Source organism: Condylostylus longicornis, unplaced genomic scaffold (assembly GCF_029603195.1).
Source record: "Condylostylus longicornis isolate FDR11 unplaced genomic scaffold, ASM2960319v2 ptg000135l, whole genome shotgun sequence".
Lineage (NCBI taxonomy): Eukaryota > Metazoa > Arthropoda > Insecta > Diptera > Dolichopodidae > Condylostylus > Condylostylus longicornis.
In genome coordinates, this window is record NW_026578103.1 from 16,666,549 (window position 1) to 16,690,035 (window position 23,487).

The 23,487-nt window shown below is 21.8% G+C and overlaps 1 protein-coding gene across 2 annotated transcripts in view; it reads right to left on the reverse strand.

The window, feature by feature from the left end:
- LOC129615451 (protein expanded) overlaps positions 1 to 22,422 on the reverse strand; it is a 49,229-nt gene extending 26,807 nt beyond the window's left edge. For both annotated transcript variants that reach the window (XM_055530669.1, XM_055530668.1), the window contains exons 1-2: positions 21,936 to 22,422; positions 15,872 to 17,061 (exon numbers count right to left, since the gene is read on the reverse strand). The gene's annotated coding sequence lies outside the window, so the exon portion shown is untranslated. The remainder of the gene's footprint in view (positions 1 to 15,871; positions 17,062 to 21,935) is intronic.
- Positions 22,423 to 23,487: the final 1,065 nt, after the last annotated feature.

Below are 23,487 nucleotides of genomic sequence, written 5' to 3' on the forward strand. Positions count from 1 at the left end.
TGCTACTTATCTTAGAGTAGCCTGTGATACTTATATATATTAATTAAGTATATGAATGTTAAAGTGCCCATTTTATTTATTAATTCAGCTAATTATTTATAAAATTTGCATTCTTCTTTTTTCCATCCTAATTGAAATTTTTTTTTTTTTGTCATCCTAAAAATATGCAATAATTGAGTATTGCATTATATTATTTTTGATACATTATGCCAAAATGAATTGTCTCCAACTACGTTTTTGATTTGACATTTTGAAATTTATGATTCTGAGTGAGTTTGTTTCGTTAGCAATATCATCAATTATATATTAAATTATTTTTAGAACTACTAATCGATACCAGATAAATACCAGATATAAACACAACATTTCAAATAATGTAAATGTAATGTAAACAATTTAAAAAAGTCGAATCACATTTTGTGACGAATTTATATCTTCTATATACTCGAAATTAGTTACTATTGAAAGTAATATCGTAAGTCAGTTCTCTATGAAAACATAACCACTATAGAATTTATTTAATGTTTAAAATTTTGTGCCAAAATTTAATGTGCCAAAAATAAAAACATGAAGAAACATATTGTCAAAACTGTCCCATATTTTTGCTTTGCAAATTCTTGATGCATTGCGTAAAAATTTATATAAGCCGTGCAATGTGTGATCTTGCCTGTAAAATTTCATTTAGGCGTAAAATTTCAGTATTATCTAGCAATTTAAAAATATTATTTGGATAATGATGACTGCGAAAAGCATTTATTTTTGTAATCCCATAATATCGTAATTTAATTACTAAGTTCAATATCGTATACGATATTTCTGAAATACTTTTTCAAATGAAAAACCCCATATTGTTTGAAACGCAAAATATTTTTTTCAAAAACAATTTGTAGAGGGCCTCAACCAGAGATTTTTATTGTTTGTAATTTTACATTTTGCGTTTCCAAAAAAATTTTTTTTTCATTCCTTTTTTTTTGTTTTCGTTTAATATTTAACAACAAAAAAAAAAAAGCGATGCAGAACCGCGTGTTGCGCGCGCATCAGGCAATCGAATTTTTATTTTTGTTTATTTTTTTGATTTTTATTCTCTTATTGTTATAGTGTAGTTACTTATTATACACAATCCACTCTCTTTTCCGATTTTTTAAAATTGTATTTTCAAGAAGATGAAAGAATGCTGGTGTATACGGTTTGGGTTGAAGAATTCATCAGATTTAAATTCATCAAGGTCATTAGAAGGTTGAAAAGTGCAATGACCATTAAGGAATTTTTAAATAATTTTTTTTTAATGATTTTTTCTTTTTTCATTTTTATTGTTTTTAGGTTTACGTCTTAAAGGTAAATTTAAAATGTCGAAAAGGTTTAAGTAATTTTTTTCGGTGGTTTTTTCTTTCTTACTTTTTATTTATTTTTATTTTTTTTTTTAGAATACACGTAAAAAATATTTTATTTTTTTTCACCATCTTTTACTTTAGTTACCTTTAGATATTTTTTGGCTTCTTTCGTTACGGTGTAAATTTAAAAATATGAAAAAAAGGAAGTCAAAGAATTTATGTATAAATTTTTTATACATACCATATGTATATAAAATATATGTATACATATAGAGAAGTTGGGAAAAATTTTAATTTAATATGTTTAAAGGTTCCTAAACTAGAAAATTACAATTAAATTTTAAAGGAATCATAAAATTTTAATAAGATGAAGAGCTCATAGGGAAATTTTCAAATTATTTGAATCACTTTCAAAGTATATACGAAAGTTATTCAGAAATTTGTTCATAACTTAGGCTTGAGCACACAATATGAAATATTTGCATTTGTAAATAATGATTACATAGCTTGTTTGTAAAGAATGAACGATTACAAAATGTAAAGAAAGGCGTGAAAATGTTCTTTTTTTCATAATTTATTATAAGAATAACTTTTATGTTTATCTGGTCTTTAAAAAAAATAGCGAAAGTATCGAAAAAAGTAATACCAAAATAAGCTTCGGAAAAATATAGATGAAATAGATCACTCTAGCATATTGTGATTTCACCGTGGCTCTTGAATTCAGTAGCTCAAACTATCGATTTACTAAAATTTCATATATTTAAGTTAATACCGAGAAATTGAACGGTTAATTGACCTTCAAGTTTCTATTTTCTAGCAGTTATTGACTATTTTCAACATGAGTCGATTTGGCGAAATTATACTTGGTGATCAACTAGAAACTTTCAATTATGCAAACAAAATATAGCAAAACTTAAGCTAGTAATCGTAACATACAGGCAGGCAGGCAGGCAGGCACCAGCATTTGAAAATTTATCGTAAAATTTGGCGATTAGAATTCAATTTAAATTATTTTATTTTTTGTAGTGACTATCAAAAAAGATCTAGTGATTAAATTATTAGTGTTAGTGATTAAATCATATTTTTAATTTATATTGTGAATTATTAATTAAAAAAGTTTACTGTAACAAAAATAAGAAAATCTTCTAAAAGTGTACTTTTATACAAAAAATCTTAAAATGTTTTGACCTTTCTGACTCAAATCACAGGTAAATCTGAATATCGAGTTTTTTTTTCTAGACCTTTTCCTTTTCGTTTTTTTTTTATTAAGTGAATTTGTATGTGATCCAAAGAGAAATGAACCAAGAAAAAAAAAACCAAAAAATTTCATTTGAAAAATGTGCAAAATGTAAGCAGTGCTTATACTTGAATGCTATGCTGCGTTTTAAGTTGTATAAGAAATATATTATTAACTATGTATCAATTTTTAATATTTTGTATATGTATTAGTACAAAATGCATAAGAATATCAACATAAACACACATACACGGAATGAATATACTTTGAATGTAGTTTAAGAATGGATTAAAATTTATATGTGCCTATACATACTTATGTTAGTATAAGAAAATCAGAATATTTGAAAATCTTCCATATTGAATTTCTTTTTAGTATTAGTGAAAATATTTCGATTCAAGAATCTCAAGAATAATATTTTTAATTTTTATTATGTATAATAACTAGGTACTTTAACATGTATAGTGTGTTAATGAATAAAATATGTATAGTGAAGTTGTAGTTGAACGTGTGTAATCTGTTAAAATTAAATATGAAAATAGTTAAGTTAAAACTTGTAAGAATGGTAAGACATGTTGATGCTGATGATAATGAACCGCGCGCGTATAACATACTTACATTTTCTTAAATTGCATCTCAAAAGAATTTTTTTCTTCTTCAAATTCTTATCTGAAATATAATGCGGACTTACGTTTTATGTTGGTATTAGTTAAACCATTGAGTATAAATAATGCATATATATTATATTTTTTGTGATTGTATGTATGGGTTCATTATTTATGGTATACAAGAGGAAAATATTTTTAAAATTACTACGGATATACAAACATTTTTTTAATACTGTTGACTTTCAGATTTAAAATTTCTACAATCACGTAAATTCTTCTAATATTTTCTTATACTTACTTAGTAGTAAGCTATTCATTTTTACAATACAACTTTCATATATCAGGTGCATATTTACATATACATATTCATTCATATAGAATATTATTTATACTAAATATAAATTAGAGTATATTAACAATATAAATTTTCATTTTATAGATATTAAAATTTTCTTCCATCTTAGCGGAATTATTCTTATATACATTCTTGTATATATATACAACTTTTAAATGATTCTGTAAAATTCTATAGATTTATGGAAAGATCACGCGATACAAATACATAAATAGATGTAGGGATAGAGACGTTAAAAAAGAATTCATGAGATGAGCATACAAGTGTGAGCCAATTTTTAAATACCTATAGAAATAAAAAATTTAAAATCATTTTATGAAAAAGAAGGAAGAGAATAATATTGTTATAATCATATGTATGTGTTTGTATGCATATATATATAAGTAGACATACTTGTATTTAGATGTTAATGCAAAATCAAGAGGTGCAATATAAAAGCAAAAAACATAAAATAAAATAAATAAATAAAAACAATCGAAATAATGATAAGAAAAACGTTGTAATGAAAAAAACAGAAAAAAAGACGAAAATTTTTGTTGAAGGACTTTACTCTTAGGTAAGTAACTCAGGTAGCAGTTTTATTTTTATTATTATTCCTTTTTTTATTATGTTTTAGTTTTTTTTTTCGTTTCTCGTCTTGCATTTAAAATCGAATATTGTGTTTTTTTTTTTCTTTTGAAGTTTCAAAAGAAACATGACGAGGATGAAAAAGAACGTAATAAAGAAAAACTACATTTTTTTCTATCCTGTTCTTTCTTCTCTTGGATGTACATAAAATATGTATGTTGTTGCGGTCATTCTAATTTCAAAAATGTTGGAAATTTTCTTGTTTTTTTTTTTTAAAGCGATCATTTTGATTACAAAGTGTTTATGCATACATACTTTTAGAATTCTGCATTTTAAAGAAACTGAATATTTCGAATATTTTCTTTTCTATCTGTTTTCGGGCTGGAATTTTAGAGAAAATTCTTTTAGAAAAAAAAAATTTCTTTAGTACTTAAATCAAAAGGGAAAAAAAGAGGACACAAACAGCGTGTGAACTATTTCTTAGTTTCAACCAAGTTTTCCATACAAAAATGGCGGCAGTGCATACATAGGAAAGTGTTTTAAGAACTTTTATTAACTTGTATAATGTTACCCACGTATCATACATTCACATTCATTCAGATTTATCAAATTTAAATAAATTTACGCATTCCACTGAAATGACATATTAAGTTCAATCCGAAGGATTTTAATGATTCATATTAAACAAAATACAACTGAAGGAAGGTGATCAGCTCTAATATTAGTTTTCAAATGGCTTTTATTAAATTTATTAATAAAATGTAGCTACCATTTTCTAAATTAAAAAATTGTCTTTGATTTAATAACAACGAAGTATTACGAACTTATTTTAACTACGGAGCAGTTCCATTTTTTTTAGTTTGCCGAGAATGAATTAATTATTCCGAAAGTAATGAGAATTTTAAAATTTTTTACTAGCATTTAAATGAAACAAATTCAAATTTCAGCTAACTACATATCGTAAATAGTTTGAGAAACGCTAATATAAGAATACAACGTAAATATGACCACTATTATAACGTAAATTTAATTATACTAATATTTCTAGTAACTATATAATTTAATTTATATATTTATATATCGTTCTAATTATATGTGGTTAGAATGAAAGTACAAAAAAAAAAAAGAAGAAAAAAACTAGAGTGCATGGCAGTAGCAAAAATATTTGTGGCAACAATAATCGTTTCTTATTATTATTATATAAATTGTATAACTATCGTCATCAACATAAAAAATATATCGGTCCAAAGTTGAAATATTTTATCGATGCTATTGAGTAAGTAAGTAGTAATAAATTTATTTGTATATATACATAAACACGTACATACTACATATATGTATATAAGTACAATAGCAAAGTAATAAACATATAGAATAAAGTGAATAATAATGCAAGTTAAAGAACAGAGCCATATTGGAAAAAAAAGTTACGATTCAAAACAACATTCATATAATAAAAGTAAGATTGGAAAATGAGAAGAAAAAAAAAACAAAATTGAAAATGCTGGCTGCTGCAACTCTTACTGCAAAACAATATTTGTTGCAATTTGTGAAAAACTAGCAGCAAAATGTTAACTTATTAAGTTTTTTTTTTGTTCCTTTTTGTTTTTTGTTCCAGATTTCTAACTGGAAACAAACATATCATACGTGTATATATATATAATAAAAAAAAACTCACTTATTTATATATATGTATATGTATATATATTAAATATACATTATATATTTACTACGATTAGAAAATGGAAAAATAGCAAATTCATAAAATTGTTGACTATAAATTTTGTGTTTTTCATTTTTTTTTCAAAGATATAATCTTAAAAAAAAATGTGAAAATATGAACGTATTTATGTGTGCTAAATACACATATATATATATATATATATATACATATGAAATATACATGTTCATACATATCTATAATTTCAAAATTTACGGTACGTAAGGAGTTGTCGCTATTACTCTTTTATTTTGATTATTCTCTTAGGTCTGTTTTGATAGCAGCCTTATAGTTTTATTTATTAATGCTAATGATAGAATATTTCGAACAGTTAAATTTTGACTCTCAATTTATTCAATTCTTTGTATTTCATAATGATAAGAGTATGGTGAGTAATAGGGCAAATATGATAGTATAATCATACTTTTCTATACATTATAGTAATTCAATGTATTATCTTTTAAAATTTGATTAATTTGGTTTTTAATTTCCAACAAATTTTGGTTTACACAATACTTAGTTGTAGTTTAATGGCTGTGGATAATTATGTACTTACTTATACAAACTTATAGTTAATATAATTTTCATAGAAAATTAGCTGTTATTAAAAAAAATGTGATAAACTACAAATAATAAAGGCAATATACGCCTGTAAGTATGCAAGATATTTACAAATCATTTCCAATTTTTAATATCTAATCATTAATTTATTATCAAATAATTATTATCTAATAATTAATTTATATCAAATCTTTTCTTGTTTTCTTCCGCTATTTTAAATTATTATGTAAATTACTTTGTCAATTTATTCGCTCAAAAACAGAAAATATCGAAAAAGAGGTTGGTGTATGAATGAAGTATAAAGCTTCATAGTTAACGACAAACTTCATAATAATATTGCCTTGTATATTACAAAATTTGAATATTAAGTAAACTAGCCATCAGTAAACAAATTGGCAAATTAATTAAAGTTAAATAAACTATGCAATAAAATAAAACTAAGAATATTAAACTGTTTTCTATTGTGAATATTAAATTCCCAAAATGTCAAACAGATAATTAAATTCTAATTGAATTATTTAAGTTTCTTATACATTTGTTACTCTTATAAATTAAAATTTAATTGCATTAAATATCAGAGTCATAATTTCTGGTATGAATTTGATAGCTTGTTACTTTTTTTAAAAAGTTAAACATTAAAATTAGACGATCATAAGTAAGTAATAGCAAAAGGAAAAAAAATCATAATATTTTTTTTTTTAATTAAAATTCATTTATGAATTTTAATCAAAAATAATCGAAAAATAAAACGAAATAAATGTTAAAAAAATTTATAAATAACTGGTAATAAAATAGCCATGGTTCGTTCTGAATATTTTTTAGTTTGCTGGCATTTTACTGACATACTATAATGTTATAGGTATTTATTTTCAATATAACCTTAATATAAATGTCATTTTTAGGTCAGATTTAAATGTCCAAATGTAATTAAAGGAGAGTGAAAGGGAGAGGGAGATAGGGAGAGAAAGAGATAGAGCAAGAATTAAAAATGTAAAAAGATAGAAAAGGAAAATAAAAAAAAAATTTTTAAAAAGCTTTTGAAATTTTTCACGTGCTATGCGATATGATTAAAAATTTCGAGTTTGATTTTGGTAAATGTTCAAAATTAAAAAGAAACAAAAAACGTAAGAGAAAAAAAAATTAAAGGTGTTCCACTGCATAATTTTTTTTGTATATTAAAAATATTTTTTCTCTTTTATTTACTTAAATTTACATCAACTCATTTATATTTAATAAGTGTGCATAACCATCTAAATACGTGTACATTTGCTGATATATATCGCGTGTATCAATGAAAACAAGTCTGTGCAAAATCAATGATTTCTGAAGAAGCACATTTCTAGTTAACAAAACAACTTTTCCCGCTAACAATATTCTCGCAGGAATGAAGAGCTTGATGCAAAGAGACATTAAAAACAAAATAATTGCAGTAAAAATGTAAATGACATCAAAATGCCTTTATGACGTGACTTCTTCGGAAAAAATTATTAAATCTATACTTTTTATCTTTACAGTTATATACATATATTCAAATCCTAAAGAAATAATTTACTAATGCTAAACTCTCATATCAGTAATTGAGTAAATCTATAAAAATTTCTATTAATTGTATTTTTGGTTCAAAATTTTGTTCCCATAGTTACTAAGCTTGTTATTGCAGTATGTGCAGAAAGCGGTGTTAATTCTTAAATTCAGCAATTTATTTTCATATTTATTAAAAATGATTAATTTAATTGAAATATGACTTTACTTTTATTATTTATAAATTAAATAATAAGTAAGCATAAAAAAGTAATATGTGTTTAAAACTATAACATATACTTAAGCTAATGTTACGAAGTTTAATGTTAGCTTGTACAAATTCTAAATACTTAATTAAAATTTTATTAAATTTAGAATTCGAAATATTTCTATTTATCTATTTGTATTAAGTAATTAAATAAAAAAATTTTTTTTTAAAATACCAATCAATGTAAATATCTGACACTTGTCAATTTTATATAAGACATAACTACTTATATAATCAAAAAAATTAATATAAATTGAAAATAACAACAAAAGTAAACAAAAATAAAAATAATAATAACAAAATGTCAATTCAAGTGTCAATTTCAACAGCGCCACTTAAAATTTTTGTTTTTTTTTTATCGATTATTAAAATTTTTCGATTATCAAAGTTTGCCTTTATTTTTCTTGTCTTCTCTCTTTTATTAACTAAAAAATTTTATTTTATATTAAAAAAATTTTTATTATTTAATAATAAAATTCACAATAAACTTAAGAACGTCATTTAAGTTCAAAAATTATTTTATTTAATTTTGTTTTTTTTTTTTTGTTTCGTTATTTTTAAAAACTTTAGATAACTTAGGAATGTGTAAATAAATAAAAAATAAATTAATTTTCTTGATACATTCATTGAAAAAAAAAAAAAACTGTAGACAGGTAAGTATTTCTTTATCGCTTAGAAAAAAAATTTAATTGTATTATAAAATAAATAAAAAATAACATGAGTAAGAATGTACACATTAATCGAATTTACACGTGTTTGTATAGAAAGTATGAAAGCTTGTATTTGAACATAAAATGTGAGAATTAAATATGTCATCGTATAATCGCTATATTAACTTATAATATTGAATTATATTAACAAATGAATATATTTACACATCGTTTCGCCTGTGAAATGAGAAAAATTATTTTTACGTTAATAGATCTAGTTGGACTTAGTATTACAACCAATAAAGCCAGATATCGTAATTTTTTGGTTTTCTGTGCAATTTAAAATTTCCGATTTTTAATCTAGCAAACCACAATTAGTATGGAAGGTTCTTATAGCAGATAAATTTATTATGAATTTTGTTTCTGTTATTAGTAAGATTTTGGTAAAATTATGATAACGTTTTCTTTAGAAATTCTTTTGTGAACTTAATTAGCCCATAACCAAAAGTTCATATCCCAAAAACCATTTAAAAATTTCATTATCTGGTGCTTGACACATATTTTCATTTAAAAATCTAATTTCTGTTCCAAATAATGGCCCCAATATATTGATAAATTTACAAAATGTGTTTTAATTTAAGAAAACTATTCACAATTTTCATTATAATTCAATTATAAATTCACGGTAACAAAATTTCAAATGACAATTAAATTCAAAATTTCGATGACCAATTAAATTGAAAAATTATTCAAAAAAGATGATTTTTAATTCGGAAAATTGAATGAATTCTAAGAGATAAATAACAATACAAAAATAGTAAAAGTTTAAGTATTGCTTATTTTAAATGCCTGAAATGTTTTAGATGTGTTCGGTTTTTGAATATTCTAAATCAAAATATAATTGGATATTATATTTGAACGAAAAAAATATATTTAAGTAGTGAGAACATATTTACATAAATCAATAACATTTGGGAATTTTTACTAAATTTTTTGTAAGACTGTAAAAAAATATCTTCCATAGTTAAAAGAATTTTGATAAGCATAAAAATCTCATAGGGTGAAAAATTAGCATCAAAACTTGTTTGTTTAATTTATTTTGATCAGTTGACATTAAAAATTATTGGTGTTAAATTCAAGTAATCGCTTTTATATAACTTGTTTATTTAGGGTCATACGTTCTTCCGTTTATAAAAAATTCATTTCGAAATTTTTTTTAAAATTTTTTAAACATGTCATTTAAAGAACAAGTTTGGTCGTCATTTAAAATAAATATTTATTATATAATAATGCTAAAATTTTTTTATATGGTTTCATTATTCGAAAAACACCCTATACATAAAGTATAACATTTCAATAAAACAACAAAAACGAAACAAATTTCATATTAAAATCATTTGAGCGGAAAATAAGTAATTAACTTAGTGTGGTAAATTAAGTTTATTTTAAAACAAGCAAAATTTGATAAATTTAAAAAAAAACGTAAAATTTTTTTACATGTCATCAATTAATTAAGTACTTAAACATACACATGATTACGTACAAGTGTATATAAGTGTATAGTAAACATATACACAATATAACCTGTAAATCAACGTGCTTAATCTTAGAGCGTGAGAATTTTCAATTACTCAATTGAATTATTCAATTACTCATAAATTAAATTGGAAAGTATAATTATAAAAATCGAAAAATTTTGACATTAAAATCTGATTTTTGTCATATAATTACTGCCATGCAAATATACATATACACACATAGCCATAGCTGTACTTCTGTTAATTAATTAGTGAAAACTATATTTGCCAAATTCAATTAGCATATTATTAATGAGCGACAAATTAATAATTTTCAGGTTTAAGTTAAGTCATTTGGATTTGGTTTATATAAAAAATCAATTAGGATTTTTTAATTTTCTTTCCATTTGAATGTTGAAATTCAAATATACTTTTTAATTTCATATATTTTTTTTAATCTCACTGAAATTTTGCAATATTTTTAAATTAACTATTTATGATATCAATATAATCTTCAATTATAATTAATTAAGTAAAAGTATAAAATATATGAAGAAAAGTAATAAAATATGGAATATAAATTAGTGGTACCGACCGAGTGAGTACATTGTAATACTTGTAATTGCTCTTTTAGTTGCTTACAATGTTTTCATCGTATCTCTATTAAATCTTTATTTAAGATTATTTTAAATGAATTTCAATGATGAAATCTTTAGTTTTAATCAGATTTAAAACTAAAATATTTATTTTATAGTTTAATTGAGAATTGAAAAATTAGCACTTTATATACATTTTTATATTTATAGCTTCTCTTATTTAGTAATGTTTATCAATATACAACCATAAAGCTATTAAGTGAAATTATTGTAAAATTTTACAGTTCGCGGAAATTTATCTTAAAATTAGAAACAAAATATCATTTAAATACTGAACATTGTGACTAAACAACCTTGGTTTCTTGTACCTTACTTTTGTCAGCGGGTTACGAACTTAGTGAATGCAAATGTTACGAACCCTGGCCAGTTTCTGAGGAATTCCGGCTGGTTCTAAGGAAAGGGAAGAGGAGAGATCCGTCGATACCACAATTGACCTAAATGGTCTTTTTTTCAGATAGAAGTTGTGTCCTAAAACTTTTATCGAATCCCGAAATATTGAGATTATGGTTTGAGGAAAAGGAGAGAGAGGTAAATATAAATAGAACAACATTTTCCCAAGCAAAAAATTTCACAGTTTCATTTCGAATTTTTGCAATGAACATACAAGCAGTCAGACTAAAAAAACCTTCAATTATTCAAAAGCCAATTTTCGCTATTTTCCTGACTACTTTTTTTTTAGTTACTTAATTGTTCCAGAATTTTGAATTTTTTAATTACGATATAACTTATTTTTTGTCATAAAATATTTTACTTAATACTTATTTATAATTGAATTAATTTGTTTTTTTTGATAAAATATTTTACTAAAATTAATTATATTTACAATAGAGAATAACGAAATGCAAAACAATTTAACTACTGATTATCGAATGTGTCAAATATTTGTGCCATGAATCGTTGTCGTATAGTAGTCACAATTGATTGGAAACAATAAAAAATATTTGTTATCAATTTGAAATTTCGATAATATATAAAACAATAGAATTTTGTTTTTAATTATATTTTTTTTTTGTTCTTAATATTTTAATCTTGAAATTAACAAAAACCTATACTGCTTATGTGGAAATTCCTTATATTCAATCACATTCCTTTATTATAATGTGTAACGCATTAAAATATCGAAAAATTCAATTTAATTAAATTGTGACTCATTTATGTATATACATTTAATCATAAAATCAAAATTTAATAATATTTTTGCAGATATTGAATGAGTTGTTTATTTTATTAACTTAACAAAATTTAATTGCCTTGGGTACAATTTCAGTTATGGAGGCAATTTATTCTATGTTCTAATAGATGCCATTAATATATGAACTGTATTTTTATTAACTTCTATGTTGTGTAGCTTATATAGAATTTGAAATTACTACACCATTTTTTATTTTCTACGGGTTATAAATTTAAACTACAAGTGACTTAGAAGACTTATTTTTGATTACTTTTTAAAATAACTGTGGTCAAAAATAACACTAAGAAATAAAATTTACTTATAGTTATACAATTTTACAAATATAAGATTATCAAAATGATTTTAAAAATTATTTATTAATAGCACTATTAACATTATTTTCGCATAAAACTGATCAATTATATGATAAAAGTTTAAGAATGGTTTAACTGTTATTATTCTAGGAAGCGAAGGGTTACTTAATCATAAAACGAAGACGTTTCCTGGTAAGCTTTTAAAAAATTTTATAAATTGTTATTATCTTAAATTTTTCTTCATTGCGGTGTTTATGGCCATTAATTTTTATTAATAATCAAACATGTTCGAATATCAATGAACGAACATGATTGAAAGATTCTGTTTTCATATTCATATTAAATTTAATAATAAGCAACCGAAAATTAATTAAATTAAGTGTAAAAAATAAAAAAGAGAGCAATGTAACATTAAATTTGTATATGGAGAAGTTTTTTTATATAATTTTACCCATTCAAAGATAATTTTATCAAAATTGGTGTGACCATCGAAATAATCGGTAAGATCATAAAATTATAATATTTTCTTTGTATATTATACTCAGATATTCTAAAAATTTCTATATTCTAAAAAATATTAGTGTTAAGTATAATAATTTCATTTAAGTATATATAAAGTTACTTGTATAGAAATAAGTCTAAAAAATAACAATATTATTAATTTTATTACATTTTTTTATTATATTTTTTAACCATACTTAGTTAATAAAATAAATTATTCACATTATAATTTAAATAATTTTATGGTTAAGTCTTTTAAGGCTTGGCGCGCTTCATAAAGAATTTCATTTTATGCTAATAATATGTATGACGGGGTAAAAACAAAAAAAAAATATTTTACATAGTATATGTACCATTTTTTCTATCTCCCTTTCTCTTTCTCTCTCCCACTTCTTCTAACCAAATACTTACGTTTATAGTTTAATCAAAGTTTTTTATTCTTCTATTATACTTGTTCTTCAACATTTGCAATTTAGAATCATACTTACAACTATAATATACAAGACATCGTATAAAATCTTGAAATTGGAATTTTTTTTTGATTTTCTAAAAATGTGAACGAAATTATTTATAAATTCAGAATTGAAAAACCCAACAGTAATAATAAAAATAAAAAAAGTAAAAATGAAAGAAAATTTGAAATTGGTAACAGCGTTCATTAACAATCTACATATTTTGCAAATTATGCTGGAATTTTTAATGAGATTTAATGTCAAACATTTGATTATAAAGTATAAATGTAGTTAAATATATAAGTACTATAATATTAGCTTATTAAACAGGAAAAATCTAACCTGTTTTCATTAGCTTTATATAATATATATATATATATATTTGTATATATTGTACACACTTAGTGTAAATAAGTAATATAAAAGTAATCAAGTTATGGATTTAAAATGTAATCAAAAGAGAATTAAAATTTAATGATTACGCTCATATATAGAAATACAAAAGCAGTTATAGGCTTAAATTAGAGATTTTCATTACTCAAATTTTTTTTTTGTCAAATTTATGAAATATTGAAATTGTTATATTCATTTTCATTTCTTATAATAATTTTAAAACTGGTACTCATTTTCAAGATAACATAAATTAAAATTAATAAATTCTATTCTATATAAGTATACGATATCTAAAGAATGCGTTTTAAATACAAATTAGAAAATAAAATAAATGTAAATTCAAGTTAAAATATTATTTTGCGACTATACAATCAATTAAAAAAATATAATATAAAAAATGAATAATACTTAAGGCATATTGTATAATGTTGTTTTAATGAATTATGTATGTATAAATAGCGATAATATGTCAAACTCAATAATTATTCATCATGTGAAATGGAGGTGTGTCGCAACAGCAAAGCAGTTTTTAGATTAAATAAGAAAAAAATAAAATAAAATGAGTAAATAAAATAAGAATTATCCCTCAATACATACATACTACTTTAATACTTGAAATTCTTTTGCATAATTTTTGTAAACTGAATTAATGATGAAGTAATGGCTATTATTAGAATCACAGTAAATAAAATAAAAATGTTTTCCAATTAATTACAAATTTTAAATTTCAATAAGTACAACTATATATTTTTTTTTTCTCATTGAATATATTTTATGTATTTGAATTGAATAATTTATAAGAAAAATGTTATTTTGTTGTTGGAAATTCTTTATTTTACCACTTATAACATTTTTATTCATTTTGCCCACGTTAATTCTTTTACAATATTTAGTTTTGTAAAGTGTATAAGCAATAGTAACTGAGTTTTTAAATTAATCATTAAAAACCATTCAATTTTATTCTAGAACAATTACAGTGTTGGAATTGATGATTTCAAGCAAAATGTAACTATAAAATTTATTGTGGAGTTGATTAGAAGAAATAAAATAAAAAGGTTACTTAATATTTAAGCTTTTGTATGTTTACCATACTTAGATAAATAATATCTTCGCTTAAGGTTATTGAAAAATCTTAAGCATTAATTTCTCTATCTTAATTATTGTGCATCAAATTGTTTACTATTTATATTGGTTATTATGACAATAATGGTTAATAAAGATTATCATTTTTAAGTAGAAACTCTTCCTTGCATAATTTACAAAAATTTTTGGAAAAAAAGTACTTTGATAAATTAAAGATGAGCACAGCCAAAGAAAATAAATTCACATTGACTGTGCTCGCCTGTTTTACAAAATTTTCATTTCAAATCTTCCAATTTGTAAATTCTAGTGAAAAATTTATTCTCTAGAACGTAAAATCTATTTATTTACATAAGTATTTCTCAAAGTCATAAAAATGTAATTTGGTAAATGCAGAAACTTTAGGAATTATTCATTTTATGTAAAAAAAAAATTACAAAACAAAAGGTAAATTTAACTCCTCAAATTAACCATTATCGTAAACCGGTGTTCCACTAATTTTTGAAATAATTTTTTTCAAACATGAATGTCAAATTTTAAAAATATATACATAAAAATGAATTTGTTTAGAGTAAAATTGGTTTGCATGTACCTATAAACTCCTAAAAGTATGCAAAATTTAATTTTTCTGCTCTCTATGGAAAAACAAGATCGTTACGAATACAATCGTCCTCTCATCCAAAAGTATGTGTCAATTTTTATAAAAGTATTCATTTTTTGAAACTTAGGTCTTGGTCTTAAAGTGAAATCTTGAAGAAAATTTTAAGAAAAGTTTTATACAAAATTGGAGAAAAATATACCAATTAATCAAAACAAACTTTCTAATATTTTTGTTTATCATAATTCAAGTACGTTATAGTCTCTTTCAACATCTTTTTTTTTAAATATTTACTAAAATATTTTAATAAATAAAGTTAAAAACCATTATAAAGTAAAAATAAAAATAATTTAATAAAATTTTTAACTTACCTTTTCGCAGTTTTATTTATTAGCTAATTATATCCAAATTTGTATCCATAATTATTGTGTAAAATTATTCAACCAAAAAAAAAAAATTACAGTGGAATAAAAAAAAAAACTAAAACGTGTGAAGGCAGGCGGTAAAAAATTTTTTTTTTTGGTTTTGTCTTATTTTTCTTTTCGAACTTTTTAAAATTATTTTTAATTGACACTTTTGTTTCGTCTTTCTAAAATTTTTATTTATTTTAATTATTTTTTAATTATTTATTTATTTAATTTCTGTTTTATTTTATTATTTTATTTTTTTTTTTAAACAATGCCCTTGAAATAATTTTTATTTATCGTGTATTTTCATCAAATATAGAAAACTATATATTAAAATTGTTTATTTAAATTTTTTATTCTATTTTTTTATTTAAATATTTATTTTCTAAATATTTTCAACATTTTTTAAACATTAATTAAATTTTATAATTTTTATTATGATTTTTTAATTTTATTGTAAGTAAGAATTCAAGTGTATTTTTTTTTTTTTTTAATTTAAAATAATTAATTCTTTTCTTTTCAATATTTCGTAAATGTATTTAAAATTTATAATATTTTAAAATAAGTTTATTTTATTTTCTTTCTCTCTTTTATTTTCATTAATTTTATTAAAATTTATTAATTGTATTGTATAAAGGTAAACAAAAAAAAAAACACAAACAAACAAATAAAAAAAAATAAAAAGAAGAAAATTATGTTGCGCGCATTCCAGTGAGTTCAAACTTGAGAAATTTTTTGTTTTTATCGTTTGTTTTTATATTTTTTTATTTTCGTGGTTATTTTTTATATCTTTTTTTTTTATGAAAACGCCGAAATAACTTTTTATTGTATATAAATTCGTTTATAAGTATACGTGTATAAATTACTTAAATTTTTTTTTTTAATATACTTTTGATTGTGTTTGTTATTTAGTGTAGAAACGTCTGTATATATACTTGTGTATAATTTTCATATAAACATTATTCAATCATTCAATAATTTTAATTTTTTTTTTAATAAAATTTTCCTTTTTTCTTATTTGAAATATTAAAAATCACACTTAAAACTTTTTTGTAACTTTTTTTTGTTTAATTTTTATAATATTGTGTATATTTTAACATCAGTATATATTTTTAACATATGCACGTATGTATGAATATAGTAAATGATGATCTCTGAAATTTGATACAAAAGTATATAAGCATAAAAAAAATACTATAAATTTTAAATGCATTTACACACACACAAACACACACACATAAATATTTTTTCTTTTTTTTTTGTTTTTTTTTTTATTTGGAATACAAGTGCACCACAATGCATTTACGTGATTTTCATAAAAAAAAATTTTTTTTTGTTTTATTTTATTTTAATTTTTTTTTTATTATTCTTATTATTATTTTTTGTTTTCGTTTTGTGTGTTTTAAAAACAATGTTACTTTTGTTGTTGCATTGCACTTACATGGTCAAATTTTATTTTCTGTGTTTTTCTCTTTTGTTTTCATTTTTTTTTTATTATTTTTACCTCTGTATATTATTTCTTTACTCTTTACTCTCTTTCTCTTTTATTATATTTTTTTTTTTTTGTGAAATATTTAAAAATATTTTCTTCTCTTTTGTCTTTTCTTTTTGTTTTTGTTTTATTAATTTACTTAGAGTGTATTTTAAAATTTTTATTTAAGGAAAAGAGAATGTTATTTAAAATAAAATTAAAACAAAACAAAAGAGAATCAAACTCACCACCGTACATCACTTTGACTTTTTCCATAAAATAAAATTATTTTATTAATGTTTGTATGCTAGTGTACATGCTATGCTAGTCTTATTTTATAATAGGTAAAATGTACATACATTTTTTTTTATTTTAATAAACAATAAAATGCGCTCTAGACATCAGAGATAAAATCAAGGTAAGAAAAAACAACAAAACAAAAAGAAAACAGTTTAAGAGAACATAAGTACAAAAAGCAAAAAATTAAGTTATTCGCATCACTAAACTTGAGTATTTATAAGAATAACAATAACAAAAAATAATAATAATGACAATAATAGTTATAAATTATTATAATAATGATAATATGTAATTGTAAATTATTTAAGGTTTATTATTTTCAATTATTACATAAAATGAGTATGTATGTTTTTTCTTATTTTTTATGTCATTTGTTTCTGAATTGAAATATTATCACGTTTTTGTTTTTAAAAGAGTTTTTTTTTTTGCTTGTTATATAAAAAATTTTTTTATGATCTCATGTTTTGTATTTTTGAATTGGTGTAGTTTTGTTTTGCTTTTTGCAACATTAAAATTTTTATGTGCATTAGAGCAGCTTTAGCTACTTGTTTGTAATTATTACTATTAATATGTTTATATAAATAGGTAGGTATAACAGTTTTTATTATTATTATTATTTTTGTTTTAATTTTATACTTGAACCAACTAATTACAATATTCTCATGTTTCCTTTTTTCTTGTCTTATTATACAATTTACAGTTGGTTATTTTATTAAAAATATAAAATTGCATTACAAATTTTGTTTGTTTTTTTTTTGGTTTGACTTTCTATTAAAAAATTTTTTGTTATAAAAATTTCACTTTTGTTTTTTTTGTTTTTGTCTGTTATCATCAAAATATTTTGATACAAAATTATAAAAATTTAAGAAATTTTTGTATTAAGATTGTACATTTCGTTCGTTATTAATTAAATATTATTAAAATGGTTAGTCCTTGCTATAATTACAACATAAATATTTTATATTAATTCAATATAATTGTCCATTGTATTATATACTATATTTACTGCAATAATTGCAAATAACGGTCGGGGCCAGAGCCACATATTATTATGTTTGTATAATTTTAGAGCGGTTATAATTTAACTAATAAGCATAATAACAAAACAGAAATTAAAGACGAGTCTTGTACCGAAAAGGCCAATAATTTAGATCTTATTGTATAGTTTATTATAGTTACGATAATTTTTAGTTTTCTTATGCAAAATTTTATTTATTTTAAATACTTTTAAAAATTTTTAGTCAAATATTTACAGACATTTCATTTTACGACATTCGTAATTATAGAATGGTTTTGAATACTAAAAATTTCAATTACAAATTAGGGAAAATTATTCCATTTTTGGAAATATTCAAAGAGAGTTCGAATTCATTAAATTAATATTATTATTAATTTTTCATTTTTATCAATATACTTCAATTTAAATTAATTAACCTGTATTGATTAACCTGATTGATATACGTTAATCTTCATTTAAAAAAAAAATTATATACTTATTTTCAATAACTTCTTTATATACCACTTAAAAAAATATTTTTAGTACTTTGCATTTATATTGTATATTTCAACATTTTTTTTTTTTGTTTTTAATTTTAATCACAACATTCCAAAGCGATTTATAAATTGTTAAATTAAAATCAAATTAAGTTTAAAACTAATAATCTGACGGTCAAATTATTATTATTTTCGTGTCGATGTGGTCGATAACAATGCGACCTTAACTCGTATGTATACTATATAAGTATATGTATATATAATTATACTTAAAGTGTTATATGTATACAAACATAGCTTATGTGCGAGTAGGTAGATATATCTAATAAATATTTTAATGATTTTCCGGTTAATGATTCAGATTTCTTGTTTAAAACATTTTTTCAATAATAATTATATGATAAATAAAAAAAAATTGTTTAAAAATACAACATTATAATAATTATATAATTATTGAACTTAATAAAGGTTATTGACAAAGTTATCGTTTAAATAAAAATATTTAAAAATTTCAAAAAAAAAAACAAGAAAATATCAATAACAAATGAAAAGAAACGATTATTATACAATAAAAAAAAATTTACATATTTTTTCTTTACTGTTGCGTTATGTGTATACGTAAATGGTATTTTTTTTTTTTTTGAATTTTATGAAAGCCTTGACTAACCCTTATTTCAAGTGTATTTAAAAAAAAATACGATAAATAAATAAAAAATATTTTTATATTTGTTCAAAAAAAAAAAATTACTTTTTAAATAAAATATTGTTATCATCACGTAATTATGTGTTGTCGTAAAATATTTAGTATGAAATATTTAAATGATAAAAAAAATAAGTATGTGTACAAAGAATAATAAATAGGGCATTGGTGACCTCAACATGCCTTAAAGATATTGCAAAATTTTATTATTAATGAAATATAAATCAACGGAATTGTACGTATGTTTTTGGTTAGAGTGCATTTTTAATATTGCATATTTTACAATATGTGATTAAAAATTGCATATTTTGCGGAGCAAATGCACTAGTATTGTATTCTATAACAGTTTCTGTTAAATCAGTAATTTTTTTTTAGTTAATTAGTTTTCCTATTTGTTTTCATCACTGAGGCTATTTTCTAATAAATTTTGTATATCATTTAGAATTAAGTTACACAAGTTACAAGAATTAAGTTATTTAGCGCCTAAAATTATAACAATTAAATCAGGGAAATACAATTAAAAGTTTTACAAAATGTACACTTATAATTCAAGATAACACAGAGGATACAGAGGAAATAACCCAAAATTTTATCTTCCTTTTCGATTATATTTGTGTATTCATTGGTATATGAAGGCCATATATTCAATTAGGTTTTTTTTATAGAATATACTTACTATTTAAAGAATATCGAATTACCGCGTTTACAATTTTATGGTAATATTCAATATGTTAAATGTTTTTGTCAAAATAGCAGCTATAGAGTTAAAAAAATTTATTTGGAAAATGTATCTAGATAATATGTAGTTCATAATTAATAGTTCCCATTGCTCCGAAGCCGAAATCATGAGACCCCGATGGAAGATATTATTTTTATAAAAGTTGATTTTCTAAAATTACTGATCAATATTGCTTCAAGAATTTAAAATAAAGTGAAAAATATTGCAAAATCACTCCATGACTGACTTAATATAAAACGTTTGCAGACACGAACATATCACGAAGCAGACAATATTATTTTTGTCATTTTGCGATACGGTAGCGTTCATCATTCTATGCATGTATGAAGTTGCAATATTATTATTTGATTTGATATAGTTCAATATAAAATAATCATATATTATTTAAAATTATAAAATTACTCATTTAAAAATTTCCAATGTAAATAAAATCTGAAAATTCACGCAATTTTTAACATTTTTTTTTGTATGTACGTATTTTGTAGTTTTATAATAAAATATTTATGTTGTTTGGTATGTTGACTTTTAAATGATTCATTAATGAAATATTTTTGTTATTTTCCTTTTATTTAATTTACAACATTTATAACTTTCTCATAATATAATAACAAAAAAAAAAAAATATTTTCCTTGTATAAAAATTTTTATTTCTCTTTCATTTTTTTAAGTTCAACTTTTTTTTTATAAAGAAAAAAAAATTTTGTATTTGTTGCTTATTTTATTGTTAATTTTTTTTTTAAATCAAGTTTAGTATAAAATCGCCATAATTTTAATTTTCGCATAAAAATGTGCGTTCGGTAGATATTTGAGAAATTTTTCAAGTTATTTTTTTTTATTTCTCGTTCTTTGCTTGTTTTCTTTTTCTTTAATTTTTGTTTTGTTGTTTTTGTTTTCTTTTTAAATATTTCTGCTATAACATTACTTTGTTTTTTTTTTACTTTTTCTTTCCAATATGAAATTAAATACCAAATTTGGATTGAAATTTCATGAAATAAAAAAAAAGTAAGTAAATATCGTGTTATTTCACATTTTATATTTTAGTTGTATCTATGCAATAAAAAAAAAAAAAAACTTTACTAACTTGAAATCAGACACATTTGTTTTTACATAAAATTTTTTTTAATTTTTTTCATATTGTATGTGTGTAAAAGTAATCCACGTTTTCTTAATTAAATTTTTACTTTAAAATTCAATTGAATTTTCTTTCTCAACAAAATTGAAAATTAATTAAATAAAATATTTTATGTGTGTGTGTGTGTGTATTGAGCACATTGCATCCTCATTTTAAAAAATATACAATATTTTTTTAATATTTAATACTAACTTTATATTATTGGAAATATTATAGTAATTTAATTTAATTTTTTTTTGCATGTATTTATGAATATTTCAATGCATCGTTATTATTTTGTCGTCGTTTCTGGTTCCCTGTTCCTTTCTGGATCGTGTAATTCCAGTATCACGGTTAACTTTTTTTTATACACATAGAAATCAAGCAAACAAAAAATCCAAAAAAAAAAAGTAATATTACAAATATAAGAAACTTGTTAAAAACATCCAAAAGGTTCGAAGAAAAAAATCAAACATCGAACGAAAAAAACTTAGTTTTTGCGCGCGTTATTCAAATAAAAAAAAAATTATCCATGTACAATATATATATATGTATATTAAAGGAATTTTAAAAAAAAATCACAATAATAAAAAATAAAAATATTGACATAGAAACGCGCGTTCAAAATCTTGAAATATTTAAAAATGAAAAAAAAAAATTAAATATTTTTTTTTAACTATTTCAGATATACAACGGTCCGAAATCATCAGCACCGAAAACTCAACTAAAAATACAAAATTATTTTTCAAAATCATGTTTAGAGTAAAAACAAGCTTCGAATTTTTTATTTTTCCTCGCTCGACTCTTCTGCTTCTCTACATTTTACTTTGATTTCTCAAAAAAATTGATCAATTTTTATTTTTACTCTCTTTAATTTTCGATCTTTTATTCTCAATTTTTCTGTATTGCACAATTTTTTTTTTTTTTCATTATACACAACATATCCTCTCTTTGAACAGGCAACTGTTCTCTTTTTGAAATTCTTTACATTTCATATAAATACAATTGTAGTTTTATATTATACATGCAAGTATGTGTTTATCTTTATATATTTAACAATATAATATTTATAGCTACAGGTTTGAAAATACATAAGAATGTTTTAAAAAAATTTTTAATTTTAAAGTTGAGCTCAAACATAAAGCCAATGTATAGTATATAGAGAAACAACAAAAGGTAAAAAAAAAAAAGCACCCAGAAAAATTCCAATACTTTTGAAAAAAAAAAAAAATATTTCTGTAATAAAAATAAAAGATAAAAAAAAATATTTTTATTTGAGATCACAAGTTTGCGTTTTTTTTTTTTAACTCTACTTTCTAAATTTAATTTGAAGTGGAGTCGAAAATGAAATAAAAATGCGATATGAAAGGAATGGAGGAAACAAAGTCGTTTTAGAAAAAAAAATATTTTTGTAATAAACTAAGAGAGAAGAACCAATTATATGGACAAGGCAACTGAGATTTTGAATCTCTTACATGAATTTTTCGCTAAAATTAAAAAAAATACCATCGAAAAAATTTTATTTTTGGAATTTCGACAATGTATAGAAAAAAGAAATTTAGAGAAAATTTTTAAAAAACATTTTGGGAATAAAAACAATTTTTACTTGGAAATTTTAATATTCAAGAATTCCCTATGTTCCTAGTTTTTTACGCTATACCAAGTGCTAGGCTCTTGTCAATCATCGAGTCGAAAACTCATTAAAATCCAATTAATTTAAAAATTTTTTTAAAAATTTTTCAGTACTGAACAAATAATTCAACCA